This window comes from Triturus cristatus, chromosome 3_2, assembly GCF_964204655.1.
Source record: "Triturus cristatus chromosome 3_2, aTriCri1.1, whole genome shotgun sequence".
NCBI classification, from domain to species: Eukaryota; Metazoa; Chordata; class Amphibia; order Caudata; family Salamandridae; genus Triturus; species Triturus cristatus.
In genome coordinates, this window is record NC_140584.1 from 862,140,817 (window position 1) to 862,157,218 (window position 16,402).

Here is a 16,402-nt window from a genome sequence, read left to right on the forward strand (position 1 = left end):
GATTCTAATTGTATTATTCTATGTTTGTAAACAGCCCTGAAGAAGCGCAGTGAAGCGCGAAACACGTGCTGGCTTTTTCTTTACTTTAAAGGAAGTTTATTTGATATAAACATAAGATATAAACAAAAATTGCATTTTTATATAGGATATCAGTGTAAAAACAGAAAGGAGAAAGAGAAAGATAAAGAAAGAAAAAACAGAGGGGGAGAAAGGTAGAAAATAAGAGAAAAGGGGGAGAAACATCCATTTTATGCTTGATATATCAAAAAAGCAACAATTATGCATAAAAACTCCTACAAACATTGAAATATTCTCATGACTATAAGATAAACTTTTAAATAAAACAACAGTAAGCATAAATTCAAGAGGGTTTGGGTACATCTTCAATGCAGGGGTTATGCAATGGTACATTTTTAGCGGAAGTTTTTAAGAATTCAGTAACGGGCATCCAAGAGCCTCTCTTTTAATAGCAAGTGAGATTGGGTGAACATAAGCTCTGTCTAACCTGTGATTGTAGCAATGGGTGGCGTGTGCTCATGATGGCGCAGTTCCGTCATGCAGCTGCCGCTCCGCCCACGCGGCATTAATTCCCGCCTGTGCGGGCTAATTAATGAGCGGGCGGGGTCATGACAGAACCATGCTGTCATGAGCACACGCCGCCCATGACTCATGACAGCGTGGTTCTGTCATGAGCACCGCAGCGCCGTGCTCAACCCCTGGACCCCCCCCGCGCCACGGCGAAATTCGCGCCGCGGCGAAGGGGTTAATGAAACCACATTGTTCCTTTCCAGGCAAAAAAGAATCTAATCGAAGGGCAAGGATTTTTGCAAAGATTTTGTAGTCTTAAATTAATTAAAGAAATGGGCCTGTAATTCTTACAGAGTGTGTGATCCTTGTTTTCTTTTGGGAGTGGGCAAATCAGCGCTTCTTGAAAAGATACTTATGATTTTTTAATGGAAATTAAATATGTGAATAACTGATGTCATTTGGGAAGAAGAAAGGGGGAGAAATACAAATAAAATTCAATGGTAGACCCATGCGGGCCAGGAGCTTTGCCTTTCTTAATAGCTTGCCTAGCAGTAAGAATGTCAGTAGTTTGAATATCATCATCCAAAGAGGAAAAATCTACATTGCGGGATGAAGGTGGAGGGATAGAGGATAGATAACGAAAAATATCAGCCTGCTGAGAAGGAGATTCAGGGGTATTAAGATGTTGATAAAAATTGGAAAATTCTAAAAGAATGTCTTCATTTTTGTGGACTGTAGTGTTGGTTGAAGTTAAAACAGATTCAATCTTATTGCGCTCTTTTTTGATTTTAAGATAATTGGCAAAAGATTGCCAGCTTTATTTTGTGCGCTATAATATTTAGCACTAGATTTAAGTAAATGTAGATTGGCAGATTCAGTAGAGAGTTTGTTAAAGGTAAACTTGGCTTTGATAAGTTCAGCCAAGTCAGATGGGTTTTTTGTGACATAATAAGAGTGCTCTAGTTGTTTAATATGTGAAGTAAGCAAATTCATGGCTTGGGCGGATGTTTTCCTCTTTTTAGATAAAATGAAATAATGAAATCTCTAGAAGCAGCTTTGAAGGTGTCCCAGATGAGAGGGGGAGAGGTAAGAGGAGATTCATTTTCTAAAAAGAAAGTGTCTGCGAAGTTCTGGAAAGCAGAAGTCAATTTAGGGTCTAATAGAAGGGCACTATTAAATCTCCATCTCCTAGTACTTGCAGTGGGAGGGAGTAAATCTAAATCTAAGGTTATAGGAGCATGATCTGAGATTAATATAGATCCTATGTCGGAGTAATAAATATGTTGAGTAAGGGCTTTTGAGATAAATAAATTGTCTATACGAGATTGTGAGGAATGAACGGGTGAAAAAAATGAGTATTCTTGGAGAGTAGGGGGACATAACCTCCGTGAATCAAGTAGGGATCTTTGAGATATAGTAGACGTAAATTGAGTATGCATGGAAGAGGGTATACATTTAGATTTGGGGTGTCTATCTAGAAAGGGGTCCACAACCATATTACAATCTCCACCCAATACTAAGTAATCATCAGTACATAACATCAATTTAGATAACATCTGAGGCCAGAAGAGATTGTCTGGGGTGATAGGTGCATATACATTAAAAATAGTTAGAGGGATTTTATTCACAAGTAACAAAACTAAAACCCATCTGCCTTGAGAATCAGCCTCTTGATGCAAAAGTTGAATATCGAAAAGCTTATGACAAAGAATAGCTACACCATTCCGTTTACCTGAACCCGGTGATGCATAAACATGACAGACCCATTGACGGCAAAGCTTGGAAATTTCTTTGCTTGTTACATGAATTTCTTGTAGTAAAACTATATCACCTTTTAGACCAGCAATATGTGCTAAAACCCGCTGATGCTTGATGGGGGACCCCAAACCTTTAACATTCCAGGATATAACTTTTAACGACATTTATACAAGCAAAAACTTTAAATACAACTTAATATGTAGTGAAACTAGTAAAATAACATAGCACATCATAAATACATGTCCAAGAAGAATAATTCAAGAAGAAAAGTACTATGCATAGGAGAGATACAAAGTAGGAAAGAATATCATAGTGAATCAAAAAATGAGTACTGATGAGAAGAGAAGGAGAAGACCAGCAAATAAAACGGTGAGAGAGAAATGGGTGAGAGGGAGAGTGTAGAAACTGTGTGAAAACGAAAGATAGAAAAGTAAGGAGAAAAGAAGAACATGATAGTAGGAAAAAGAACCAGGAGATAAATATATAGACAAAAAGAAAGACCAAGAGAGGATAGGAAGAAGGAAAAATAAAATAAAAAGGCATACCACGAACATACAATGAGAAATGGGGGCGGTGGAGCCACATAAGGAAGACGGCACAGCCACTCGAAAAACTCCAGGATGAGGACGGGGAAAGGAGGCAGACAACTAGACTGGAGAATGGGGACAAAATCAGGGGACCATGGGGATCATACCTGGTGATATAAAAGAAAAAGAGTACATTATAATAACCATATAATCCGAAACATATAACAACTAGAAGGAAACAAATGACAACATGTTAAAACAGAACAATGAGATCCAAGGAAAAGGAACTAGTAAAACAGCTTAATCACATCATCTACAAACAAGTAGACTAGAAAGATTTGAAAAGTAGGGGAGAGAAATTAAAACAATGAAATCAACGCAACAACATTCAAGGCAATGAAGAGCGAGGAATGTCCATATCTTCTTATCTGCAAGTATCCAAAAAGTGTTGTAGTAGAGCAGGATCTTCCTAGTTAGTAGTTTTGTTTTTATAAGTCACCTTAAAGAGGCAAGGATGAAACAAACCATATCTGGCATTCAAAGTTCGAAGTGCAGGCCTCATATCCAGAAACTGCTTCCGACGATCTGCTGTCGCTTTTGCATAATCCTGAGCAAAAAACAGATTCGACCCTTGCCAAGAAATTTTTCCTGTAAGCTTGGCTGCCTGTAAGAAAAATCAGTATATTCCAAAAAGTACAACATAAAGCCTCTTGGTCTAGATGATGAGGAAGAATTTTGCGAGACACGACCCAGACGGTGTGCTCTTTGGATATTCAACGGTGGAGAATCTGAAATATTTAGAAGTTTTGGGAGAAAATACCGAAAGAAAACAGGAGGGTTAGAGCCTTCAATACCTTCCACAAGGCCATAAATGCATAAGTTATTATGCCTGTTTCTATTTTCCAAGTTTCCCACTTGTTGTTTTAGACGTGAGATTTCCTGATGCATGGAAGGTACCTGGTTAACAATCTTTTGAATAGAATCAACTCTATTTTCCAAATGAATAACTTTTTGATTGGTATGGGACCAATTATCTTCGATACTTTGGAGACAAGTATTTGTTTCTGTCATATAGGGCTTGAGAGCACTAATTTCATCCAAAAGTAGTTCCATGGATATAGAAGTTGGAGAGCTGGAAGGAGAAGGGGGATCTTTCTTGACCCGTTTCCACGTTGCTGATGATGATGCAGATGGTAGCTGAGAGACTGTTTAGGCACAATTCGGGAACTAACAGGAGTAGTTAAATTTATGGCTGAGGAAACTAAGGTGGAATCAGACTCTTCCATGTTGACTTGTAGAATATTTAAAGGATTGTAATCCACCAAAGTAGCAGGATCGAGGGAAGAGGATGCACCACGGGTGACTCGTGCCTTTGCCATAAAAATCATACTCCAAGAATATCAACACCTCGTAAAAAACGTTGATATATAATGTTGAGTTGTTTGAAAAAGAGTTGGATGATGCCACAAAGGGAGAAGTAACTTTTGGTTAAAAGTTAAACAGAACAGCGAAAGTCCCAAAACATCCAAATATGCAGACTAGCTTCATACAGTACACAAGTGTTGAGCATAGAACAGCGTTCAAAGAAAGAAGTCCCATTTAAAAAGATGGAGCAAGATCATCGCTGTTCACAGTGTAGCATCCCAAACTGTCATGTGTGAGGAACACCAGACTGAAAAAATAAAGTCACTCTTTCTCAAGGAAAAATATCAAAAGTCCAATATTGCAAGTATAACTCATCACCTTTATGGGAAAGTATATGAACTTACACATTGAGGCACAATTAATATGTCCAGGACTCCAAAAGCATAGTTTATGTTGCAAAACTTCCAGAAACAGCCAAAAAGGAGCCAAAAATGTGAAAAAAAGGCAAGGAGGAGCAAAAGCCAGCCATTAAATAAGGGGAGCGCACATTCTTCAAAATTAGCAAAACCGCCAGGCTTTAAAACCAAGAGTCGAGTGATAACAGCGCTCAAACTGTAAAACAAAATGGCGGCCGCAAGCTGAGCTGACTGGAGCAAAGTCAACTCGAAAAGAAGGCAAAACGCTCACCCACGATAGTCTGGATCGTCGCAATGAAATGAGGACAGCTTCATGTCAACTCGCTGTCATTATGGCAGCAAATCAGCAAGCTGCGACGGCCGAAAATTGCCTCTGTTCACCGCGTCGCCACGGAGCCTCAGGGAACGGCGGCCATCTTCTCAGGCATCGAAGCCACGCCCCCCAAGCTTTCTATTTTTAGTAAATACACATTTAGTGTACAAACAACAGTTTCTCATTTTCAACAAGTACTTACGTTTTGCTGCCAGAGTAGGGCAGACTCTGCCTCAAAGGTCATGGACCACTATTCATGTCCGCAATGTGATTATAAGCACTATAAGCATACCAGTATCAACATTTCATGATGGGGTGGGCACCATAAGGCCTTGGTAGGCCACAAAAGGCCAAGACTTACCCACCATTATGCCAGGGCCAGCATGATACGAAGGTTGGGCACAATATCCATATATTCCTAAATATGTGCACACTTTTACACTTGCAAACAGTCACACACAGATATCCACATGCAATCAATCTCATGTAGACACACACAGCATTAATTAAATGTATCAGTACTTACCTTCTGCTGATGACCTGATATCCCAGCTCCTGCTCTGGCTGCCACAGCTTTCCGCTCATCGCATGCTCCCATTGCTCCCACTATTTCCCTTCACATTGAAGGTACTGTATCACATGTGCAGTGTGATTTACAGCGTACTATGCGAATGGAACGTGCGTTGACAGCCACACTGTTGGTAAGACACTGGGCCTACCATTGGCTTTGGAGTGCTGACACACATGTCCTAAAGTTCTTTAAAAATATTGTGATCATGTTGTAAACCCACTCATCCTGAGCATACCTAATAGGCAGAGCATGCAACGTGGGCATTAGTGTTGCAAATTTTGAATTTTTATACCTCTCATTTCAATGGTCTCTTGAACTGTGGAGCAGATGCAGTGCTGCAAAGCCTCGGAGTCGAAGTCATGGGGGGGGGTGGGGAGGTGATCGGTACCACTCAAATACTCAATTAGTGAGCCACTCCTGCTTCCATGCCATGCCAATCCAAAATTAACAAACAGATGGGCAGCCATTCGAAAAAAGGCTGCACTTATCCAAGTAGATTAGAAGCATTAAGAGAACATTAAGAGAATGAAGACGCTCCTCCTTAGCAGATGTAGTGGAAGTGAAAAATGCATATACAAATAATTCCTGTGCTCTGTGGAGTCTAGATGCCCCTTGAGCAAGAACAGCATGTCAGGGCCAAAACAAATCCTATCTGAAAAAGTCTGCAAAATTGGAGCCTGGCATGAAAGAGGCCACTGCTCAATAATTCTTTGAGGAGAAGTCACCAGTGGGGGCTCCTCCGCTAAGGCAGAGGAGTGTCAACCCACTGATTTCAGCAATGGAAATAAAGGGAAAATAAAATGATAATAACTTGTTGTTATTATCATTTTATTTGTTCCTGCTGCTGCGTCTTTGCTCAAGAACCGACTAAAAGCGGGTGAGCTATGAAGTCCATTGCAATAACAATAAGTGTGAGTAAGCACAAACCATCATGATTCAAGAAATCATAATATAACCATAAAGTTTCTATGATTCTAATAATAGTGGAGAGAGCTGGAAAGTCGTGCTAAAGTGGGGAAATACGCCGAAAAACAAAGCTAATCCTATTTGTGAATGGCAAAACCCACGTGAACATAGTCGTGGTGTGACGTGGCGGGTTCGATTCACTATATTTAAGACTATACGGTGTGCGTCTCCATATGTGCTCATGTGAAGAACGTATTTGTGCCATATATCGGTGAAGAAAAACGTGAACGTAAGACTGAAAGTCATCCGGTCATAGCTACCTATTCTTGGCTTGGTAAAGTTTTTCTGGAAAAATGAACATATCTATATTTAGTTCTCGTGTAAAAGACTCTGAGAAACCAAAACCGATTATACACATGGGCAGTATTTGTTAAAGTAAAAACACCTACTTATTAGGTGGTGATAATTCCAAACCACCTATGGTTTCTGCAGTAATGGCATCACTTTCCTCATGAGTTAGTGTTCTTTGATCAGGTTCAATAATTTTTCAGTACTGTGAAAAATAAGTTAAACGAGTTAATTTACCTACATCTCAGACTATAAACTATTTATGCTGATTGTGGTACGGGGTAATGTGCTAATGGGGCAAAATGCTGAGCGTGGTTTAAAAACTCTGTATTTTACTATGAGCAGGATTAGTCAGATGTTATTGAAATCCGACGTGCAGCTATGATAAAATTTAACATTTGTCATGTTTCGAGTAACTATAACTATAACATAATGACGCGCGTTTATAAGTGCAGGCTCGTATTAAATAGAAAACGTCCCTGGCTATAGGTCTGTTATCAATATACACCATTGTATGCTCATCATCCTATTGCAATAATGGTGTGATTTATAAAAAATAGTCGAGTGTAGCCACATGTAAAAAATGTAGATGCGGAATACAACCATGACGAAATCTCTGTCACCAATCTGAACTGATCCTGTGTATATGCCAAAACAGCGTAAACCACCAGTCTGTGCTAAACAGCCCTGTTATTTCAGCGTGACACGACTCATAAAAATAATCAGAAATGAAAACCTAAATCCAAAATAATGGAAAGTGTTTCTCAACTATCCTCTCTGTTATCTGGGTAAACAGTCCTACTATACTACGACTCGTAACGTGCTCGAGCAGCGCTTACCTTATATAACTGAAAGTGGAGCCGACGTGATGCCCGTCTCTGGTTTCCCGGTTTGGAGTGTTTGCATGCGAGTGGCTTTCCTTGTGATTATATTTCCGGTTTGGAGACGTGAAGCGTAATCACGTGACTAGTTCTATCACGTGCCTCTTCCCATGCCGTGAATAGAAAAAGGACTAGGGCGAATTTGCAAATACGGCGGCCATTTTAAAGCTAATTCATTGTATCATAGTGTTAGTGGTAATACCTATTATATAGGTCTCTCCAACTATTAGAAACAGTACAAGGATTTTAAAGTAATATCGTGAAACGAAAATTAGACAGTGTGAGCTAAAGACATGTTGTAAAACATCAGTACCATAAGTGTCCATACAGTTATTAGACATAATGTGTTAAACAACTGTGAATTAACAGAAAAGTTGCAAATTGGAAAAACATTCTTTTCTCCTGTAGTATTGACATAAGAATATAAATATATCTGTCATCTGTATCACATTAGCATTAGAATTTCTTATTGAGCAAACACATGTGTAGTAGTATTGTAGGTAGAGTAATCCCATAGCCCATTGTGTGTTAGATCTTGGCAATACGGAACTCTTGAATAAGTCTGTGGTTGTGGTAACTTGAATTCAGATACTAGGGGTCTCACCTTCCTAGAAAGTAGTGTAATTCATGGTCAATGTTAAGACCATGTTCCACACTACGCATTTTTAAAATCCATTGTGCCTCTCTTTGTCTCAGTGTAAGTTCTCTGTTCCCTCCTCTAGGACTACTTGGGACATGTTCTATTCCATAGAATTTAAATGTGCGGTTAACTGTGTGAGCAGGGCAAATAGACATGTGCGCCGCTAATGGGTATCTCATGTCTCCCTGTTTAATTGCCCTGGTGTGTTCTCCTATGCGGTCCTGCAAGGGTCTGATTGTGCTACCAATGTAGTATTTTTCACATTTGCATTGTATTATATATACTACAAATTTAGTTAGGCAATTGATATTGGAGTTTATTTTGTATTTCCTTTCTCCTGGTCCCAAGAATTCAGTCTTACGATCATCAGCCCATTTGCACGAGCTACAATGACCGCGTGTGTAGAAGCCACATGAATATTGGCTAAACCAATTGGTTGTGGTGATTGTTTTTGGGTAGCTTGGACTCAGTAGGTTCCTCAATGAGACCCCCCTCCTGTACGTTATGTTGGGTTTGTCTGTAATGAACTCCCTGAGAGTATTGTCTGCCTTTAGTAAGTGCCAATGTCTATTAAGGCTCCTTTTTAAAACTACCGACCTCCCTACTACCTTTGGGGCTCATTGGGTGCCAAATATAACGACTCTATTCTATTTTGGGGTCGTTACATAGACGACTGTATTATGATCTGGACAGGAACGAATTCTAAACTCTTAAGTTTTTTTGAATTTCTTAACAACAATGAATGCAACATAAAATTCACCATGGAATACAGCAAAACGCACATATCATTTCTAGATGTGGAACTGTATATACACAACAGTAAAATTGAAAGTAGACTGTACCGTAAGGCAACAGCTTGCAATTCCCTTTTACATGCGAGTAGTGCACATCCCTTTCACCAAATACGCTCTATCCCATTTGGAGAACTGACTAGAACCAGACGTAATTGCAGTAGGGATGATGAATTTCAGACTCAGAAAAAAGGAATACTAACCAGATTCAAAAGGAGGGGTTACAGTAAATCTTTACTGAAGAAAGCAGAAGAAAGAATAGAAAAAAATAACCCAACTTGAAACACTGAGGGACAAACCCAAACAGAAAGATAACAATCAAAAAATCAGACTGATTACCGGTTACAACAATTGGTCGGTAGTTTTAAAAAGGAGCCTTAATAGACATTGGCACTTACTAAAGGCAGACAATACTCTCAGGGAGTTCATTACAGACAAACCCAACATAACGTACAGGAGGGGGGTCTCATTGAGGAACCTACTGAGTCCAAGCTACCCAAAAACAATCACCACAACCAATTGGTTTAGCCAATATTCATGTGGCTTCTACACATGCGGTCATTGTAGCTCGTGCAAATGGGCTGATGATCGTAAGACTGAATTCTTGGGACCAGGAGAAAGGAAATACAAAATAAACTCCAATATCAATTGCCTAACTAAATTTGTAGTATATATAATACAATGCAAATGTGAAAAATACTACATTGGTAGCACAATCAGACCCTTGCGGGACCGCATAGGAGAACACACCAGGGCAATTAAACAGGGAGACATGAGATACCCATTAGCGGCGCACATGTCTATTTGCCCTGCTCAAACAGTTAACCGCACATTTAAATTCTATGGAATAGAACATGTCCCAAGTAGTCCTAGAGGAGGGAACAGAGAACTTACACTGAGACAAAGAGAGGCACAATGGATTTTAAAAATGCGTAGTGTGGAACATGGTCTTAACATTGACCATGAATTACACTACTTTCTAGGAAGGAGAGACCCCTAGTATCTGAATTCAAGTTACCGCAACCACAGACTTATTCAAGAGTTCCGTATTGCCAAGATCTAACACACAATGGGCTATGGGATTACTCTACCTACAATACTACTACACATGTGTTTGCTCAATAAGAAATTCTAATGCTAATGTGATACAGATGACAGATCTATTTATATTCTTATGTCAATACTACAGGAGAAAAGAATGTTTTTCCAATTTGCAACTTTTCTGTTAATTCACAGTTGTTTAACACATTATGTCTAATAACTGTATGGACACTTATGGTACTGATGTTTTACAACATGTCTTTAGCTCACACTGTCTAATTTTCGTTTCACGATATTACTTTAAAATCCTTGTACTGTTTCTAATAGTTGGAGAGACCTATATAATAGGTATTACCACTAACACTATGATACAATGAATTAGCTTTAAAATGGCCGCCGTATTTGCAAATTCGCCCTAGTCCTTTTTCTATTCACGGCATGGGAAGAGGCACGTGATAGAACTAGTCACGTGATTACGCTTCACGTCTCCAAACCGGAAATATAATCACAAGGAAAGCCACTCGCATGCAAACACTCCAAACCGGGAAACCAGAGACGGGCATCACGTCGGCTCCACTTTCAGTTATATAAGGTAAGCGCTGCTCGAGCACGTTACGAGTCGTAGTATAGTAGGACTGTTTACCCAGATAACAGAGAGGATAGTTGAGAAACACTTTCCATTATTTTGGATTTAGGATTTCATTTCTGATTATTTTTATGAGTCGTGTCACGCTGAAATAACAGGGCTGTTTAGCACAGACTGGTGGTTTACGCTGTTTTGGCATATACACAGGATCAGTTCAGATTGGTGACAGATAGAGATTTCGTCATGGTTGTATTCCGCATCTACATTTTTTACATGTGGCTACACTCGACTATTTTTTATAAATCACACCATTATTGCAATAGGATGATGAGCAGACAATGGTGTATATTGATAACAGACCTATAGCCAGGGACGTTTTCTATTTAATACGAGCCTGCACTTATAAACGCGCATCATTATGTTATAGTTATAGTTACTCGAAACATGACAAATGTTAAATTTTATCATAGCTGCACGTCGGATTTCAATAACATCTGACTAATCCTGCTCATAGTAAAATACAGAGTTTTTAAACCACGCTCAGCATTTTGCCCCATTAGCACATTACCCCGTACCACAATCAGCATAAATAGTTTATAGTCTGAGATGTAGGTAAATTAACTCGTTTAACTTATTTTTCACAGTACTGAAAAATTATTGAACCTGATCAAAGAACACTAACTCATGAGGAAAGTGATGCCATTACTGCAGAAACCATAGGTGGTTTGGAATTATCACCACCTAATAAGTAGGTGTTTTTACTTTAACAAATACTGCCCATGTGTATAATCGGTTTTGGTTTCTCAGAGTCTTTTTCACGAGAACTAAATATAGATATGTTCATTTTTCCAGAAAAACGTTACCAAGCCAAGAATAGGTAGCTATGACCGGATGACTTTCAGTCTTACGTTCACGTTTTTCTTCACCGATATATGGCACAAATACGTTCTTCACATGAGCACATATGGAGACGCACACCGTATAGTCTTAAATATAGTGAATCGAACCCGCCACGTCACACCACGACTATGTTCACGTGGGTTTTGCCATTCACAAATAGGATTAGCTTTGTTTTTCGGCGTATTTCCCCACTTTAGCACGACTTTCCAGCTCTCTCCACTATTATTAGAATCATAGAAACTTTATGGTTATATTATGATTTCTTGAATCATGATGGTTTGTGCTTACTCACACTTATTGTTATTGCAATGGACTTCATAGCTCACCCGCTTTTAGTCGGTTCTTGAGTTTCACCACCATGTTGCTTTGACATTACCATTGAGTACATGTTTTCAAGTTATGTACTATATAGGTTTTCAATTTCTTTTGTAATACAGCCTTGAAAAAGTCGCGGGACTACATTCCCTTGTTGCGACGAAACACGTGTTGGCTGGCTGTTGTGTACCGTACTGAAGACACCTAATGAATAAAGAACCACCCATAAGAGGAGACTAACTTATTTCTTCTGCCAACTGATATGTACTGTAAATGTGAAAACACGAAATAATTTTATTTTTGACAAGAGGGCGTGTGCTAAGGACTGATTGCACAACTGTTTAGAGCTAAGGCTCTTATTTCTGGGAAGTCAGGCGGTACTTCCCACCTTATAGCACCGTCATACTACTTAGCAAGTAAAACAGATAACGTATGTGAAGTTTCCCTGTGGCGCCGTTACCTAAACCCAAAACCCCAGTGACAGCATTTTTACTTTGCATGTTCTCCACCCCGGCTGCATTGCAGCCTGGTTGGAGAACATTCATAGGTTCCCATTCCTTGGCTGAGTGCTGAACCACGGCGCTCAGACCAATCACAGCGCTGTAATGCAGCATTGTGATTGGTCAAGCAAACCTGGATGTGCTCCTTGTTCCTGGCTGGGAGAGACGCAGAAAGAAGACGGAGGAGAGATGCGGTGAGGAGGTACGTTTTTTTTCCATTATTTTTTACACTCCTCTCCCCCCCACTACCTGCCCCCCGCCCTCCACCCACAATCCATGCCGGCCACCACTGGAGGTCACCAGCAGCAAGAACGCCACCCAAAATGCAAGTTTCAAGTTGGCCACGTCAGCCGAACTTTGGGGCAAAAACAAAGAAAAACTTTTGAAAGGCCTCGCAGTCAATGCCTCGTCATTGTCCAAACACCCTGAGGGGCCACGAAAAGCTTAAATTATACTATTACTAATCAAGTCCCTAAAGAACTGCAGGACTGACCCAAAACCACACATCATAGGAGAAAGGGTTGCCCTGAACCTGGAGTAAGACGGTGGACATATGGGAGGATGGGCGAACCACTAAATAGCGTCATCTAAGTGTCTAGGCATATTTGTTTTGCAAACCACGGTCTCTTAATTTCTACACTGGCAGGCACAGTCTTCTGGGAGCAAAGGGGAAATGGGAGCAGAGGACACCTCCACGTGGGCAAGATCAACAAAGCTTTAAGAACTGGAGACCAAGGCCTGCAGGCCAGGAACGGACCACCACTATAATCACCACATTCTCCTCCACATCGTGTTTCGTAATCTATTTATGTATGTATGTATGTATGCATGCATGTAGTATTTTACAGCATGGACCTAGCTAAAAGGCAGTGAAGACCTATACACAGTCAAAGACTAGCAAAAAGTCAACAAGTTCCAGGATAGGCAGCAGGGTTATGGACTATTAATGCTTTGTGATGTAGTGTTCTTTAAAGAGGTGCATCTTCAACTATTTCCTAAACTAGAGGAGTGTTCAGACAGTCCTGATGGTGACAGTGATGCTGTTGCAGATTCTGGTTGCATAGGTGAAAAAGGCCCACTGTGCTGTTTTTTTCTTTTACGCCCTGTTTAGCCCGCAGTCCAATGGTGTCCTGTCTGTTGGTACGCTGAGAACCACCAGAGATGGTGAGCTTGTAGGCACGATAGGCGGGGGTGCTGGTTGTGATGGCTTTGTAAATGATGCAGCTGGATTTGACAATGGTGCAGTCTGGCAATGGGAGCCGTTAGAGTTTCCTCAGGATGAGGGTCCTGTGATCATATTTGTTCAGGCCTCGGATGAGATGTGCTGCGGCGCTTGGATGCCCTTATTGGGTGCCAATGTAGAGTCTGGGAAGCCATGGAGCAGAGAGTTACCTATATATAAACATGATAGTATGATGGCTTGAACAGCGGTTCTGAAGTCACATTCTAGAAGAAACTGTTTCACTTTCTTTAGAACAGAGCTGGTACCAGGCCATGTTTGTTTTTTAGGTAATGTGTTCTTTGAGGGTAAGGTTAAGTCAAGGGCAATGGGGTAAAAGCCTGCAGAAGATCCCAAAGCCAATCAAGTAAACAATGGATCCACTCCCATGCCCCTGGCTTCAGAAACTGTGTGTAAAAGTGAGTAAATTGTTTTCTTAAGAGGGAAGCAACAGATACAAGAATAGCATCTCATCCTAAGTCAACTCTGTAACAGACACTGCAGCATAGGAACATAGCATGAGATCTGATGAAGTCTCAATCTAAACAGTCCACCTGGCATTGACCAGAAACTTCATGTGCATGGCGTACAATGGAGGAGGGGGAGTTCTTTCAAATAACCTCAGCTAGAAAGTCACTAACCTGTTTGTTGATATATCCGATGCCGAGATTCATTTCTGTTTTCATTAGTATGTGATGGCCTGCATCAGAGGTCAAAAGTGACAAGAAACTCTGAGAGCAATTCGAGGATCTTCACAACCGCCAATGCTCTAGTTAAAAAATCTGAGTTGATGTGCAGTATCTAGACTATCTGAGTCTTCACAAGGCCTACAGGTTTTATGTAAGGCAATTGATAAAACCTTCACAAGATAAGAATTCAAAGTCAAAACCATAAACATTTATTGGATCCTCGCAGAAAGCAAAAAGATCTTTAGCCAAAGCATGGGGAATAAGCATAATAAGTCAACATTAAATAATGCAAGAGGATAAACACCAGGCCTACTTCAAAGTAAGTAAATAGCAGTAACCAAAGTATAGTTAAACAAGAGAACTGATATAGAGTCTGCCTCAACAGAAAATCAGGAAATGCCTTGGTATAAGTCAAATGACAGACTAGCAAAGAATCTGCTTCCTAAAAAGGCCAGGAAAGATCTAGCACATTGTCAAAATACATTCTGTTTTATAGGATTTCAGGCAAAAAAGCCACAAACTCAACATGGTGTAAAATGATATGAGAGTGCTGGATTAACAAAGATACATGTAAAAGCACCAGTTACTACTCGAGTATACGATGATACATGAAATAAAAAACATTTGGGAACACCTACTCTGTGGCATAATAATAAACTAAACAAGAGGAGATGATTGTGTATTTCATAACACAAATGCAATAACACGTTTAAATAAATGAATGACTCATTGCAAGAGCCTCGAGCAAATTGCCTTGAAACTGTTACAGAGACAAGAACATCCCAGACACAGCTTCCTTGTGAACAAGGCTCATTAAGACATTTGTGTTTTATCTGCAAACAGGCATTTGTAGAGAGGTTCTATTGTGCTTGTTTTTCTAAAATGGAAAATCAGACAGCAACATGCACGTAGAAAGGTTAGTTCATTGTAAAATGTAGTGTATACCTTTTTTCCTGAATAGATGTCAATGCAAGGCGATCACAGCCCTGTCATTGATTGAGGCCTACCTATGCTAACTTGAAAACATCTGATTTAAGCATCAATAGTAAGAACGAGAAAAATATTTTCCAAAAACATTATTTTAACACATCCAGCTTACTTTCAAATTATGGAAGCACTCTAACCCTTTCATCTGCAGGTGAAGCTGAAATCCAAAGGCTTTTGGTCTGAAAATTAGAATTTATAAAAATTACTTTTCAACTTTGGTTGAGAAAAAGTGGATGTCAAAGCGTGTTCTCGGTGTGGATAGGTTTTTATTTTGTTAGTTTATACTTATTTTGCTTCTAATGTTGACATATCGGAAGACCGACTGCTTGTCAAAATGTTAGCCACATTATTTTAGCCCGTGGATGGCCAGATCTGCATGGAATGCTGATGCGCAGATGAACAAGTACCTTCCACACTGGAATTGACCTCCTATACACCCCTTCCCCACACCCAATAATAGGAAGATTAAAGAAAAGCAAAGGAAAGCAGTTTATGCTGAAGAAAAAACACCAAGGTGAGCTGGAACTCTTACACAGTGAAAGTTTCTAGCTCAGTTGTGGCGGCCCTGCTTTAAAAAACATACATGCCGGTTTTCCTATGTTTCTAGGACTTGGGAGGCAGCTTTTGATGGTGGAGTAGTGGAGAGTGCATGTGGTCCAATGCAGCATGTAAAAGCACTAGCCTAAGTCATCTAGCGGTTTTCCTCCATTTGGCGTGACATTGGCCTGGGATAGCGGACTCTTGGAAACCGAGTCTGCACATCGTTTACAAAATAACAGACTTGCAGACAACTAGGACATCCCTGGTGGCCCTGTTGGGCTACGTAAAATGATAATTCAGCTGGAGTGTGCAACCTTACCCCTTGTAGTATCTTAAGACTATGAGTGCCAGGACCTCACGATTCTGGGCGGACTCAACAAGAGAATTACGTAACCATTTGGGGAGGTGTTAAGGTGTGGTCATTAACGGCTAGGAGATAATGAGAAGTTCAGTTGAATGTTGTGCGCTGGTGAATAAAGACATCAGTTATGAGCTCTGTGAGTGTAGTGTTCATTTTGGATGCTTCTGAGCTAGGGAGGACGCTACAACTAGTGGCGAGTGCGGGATATGTGTTCCGAAGA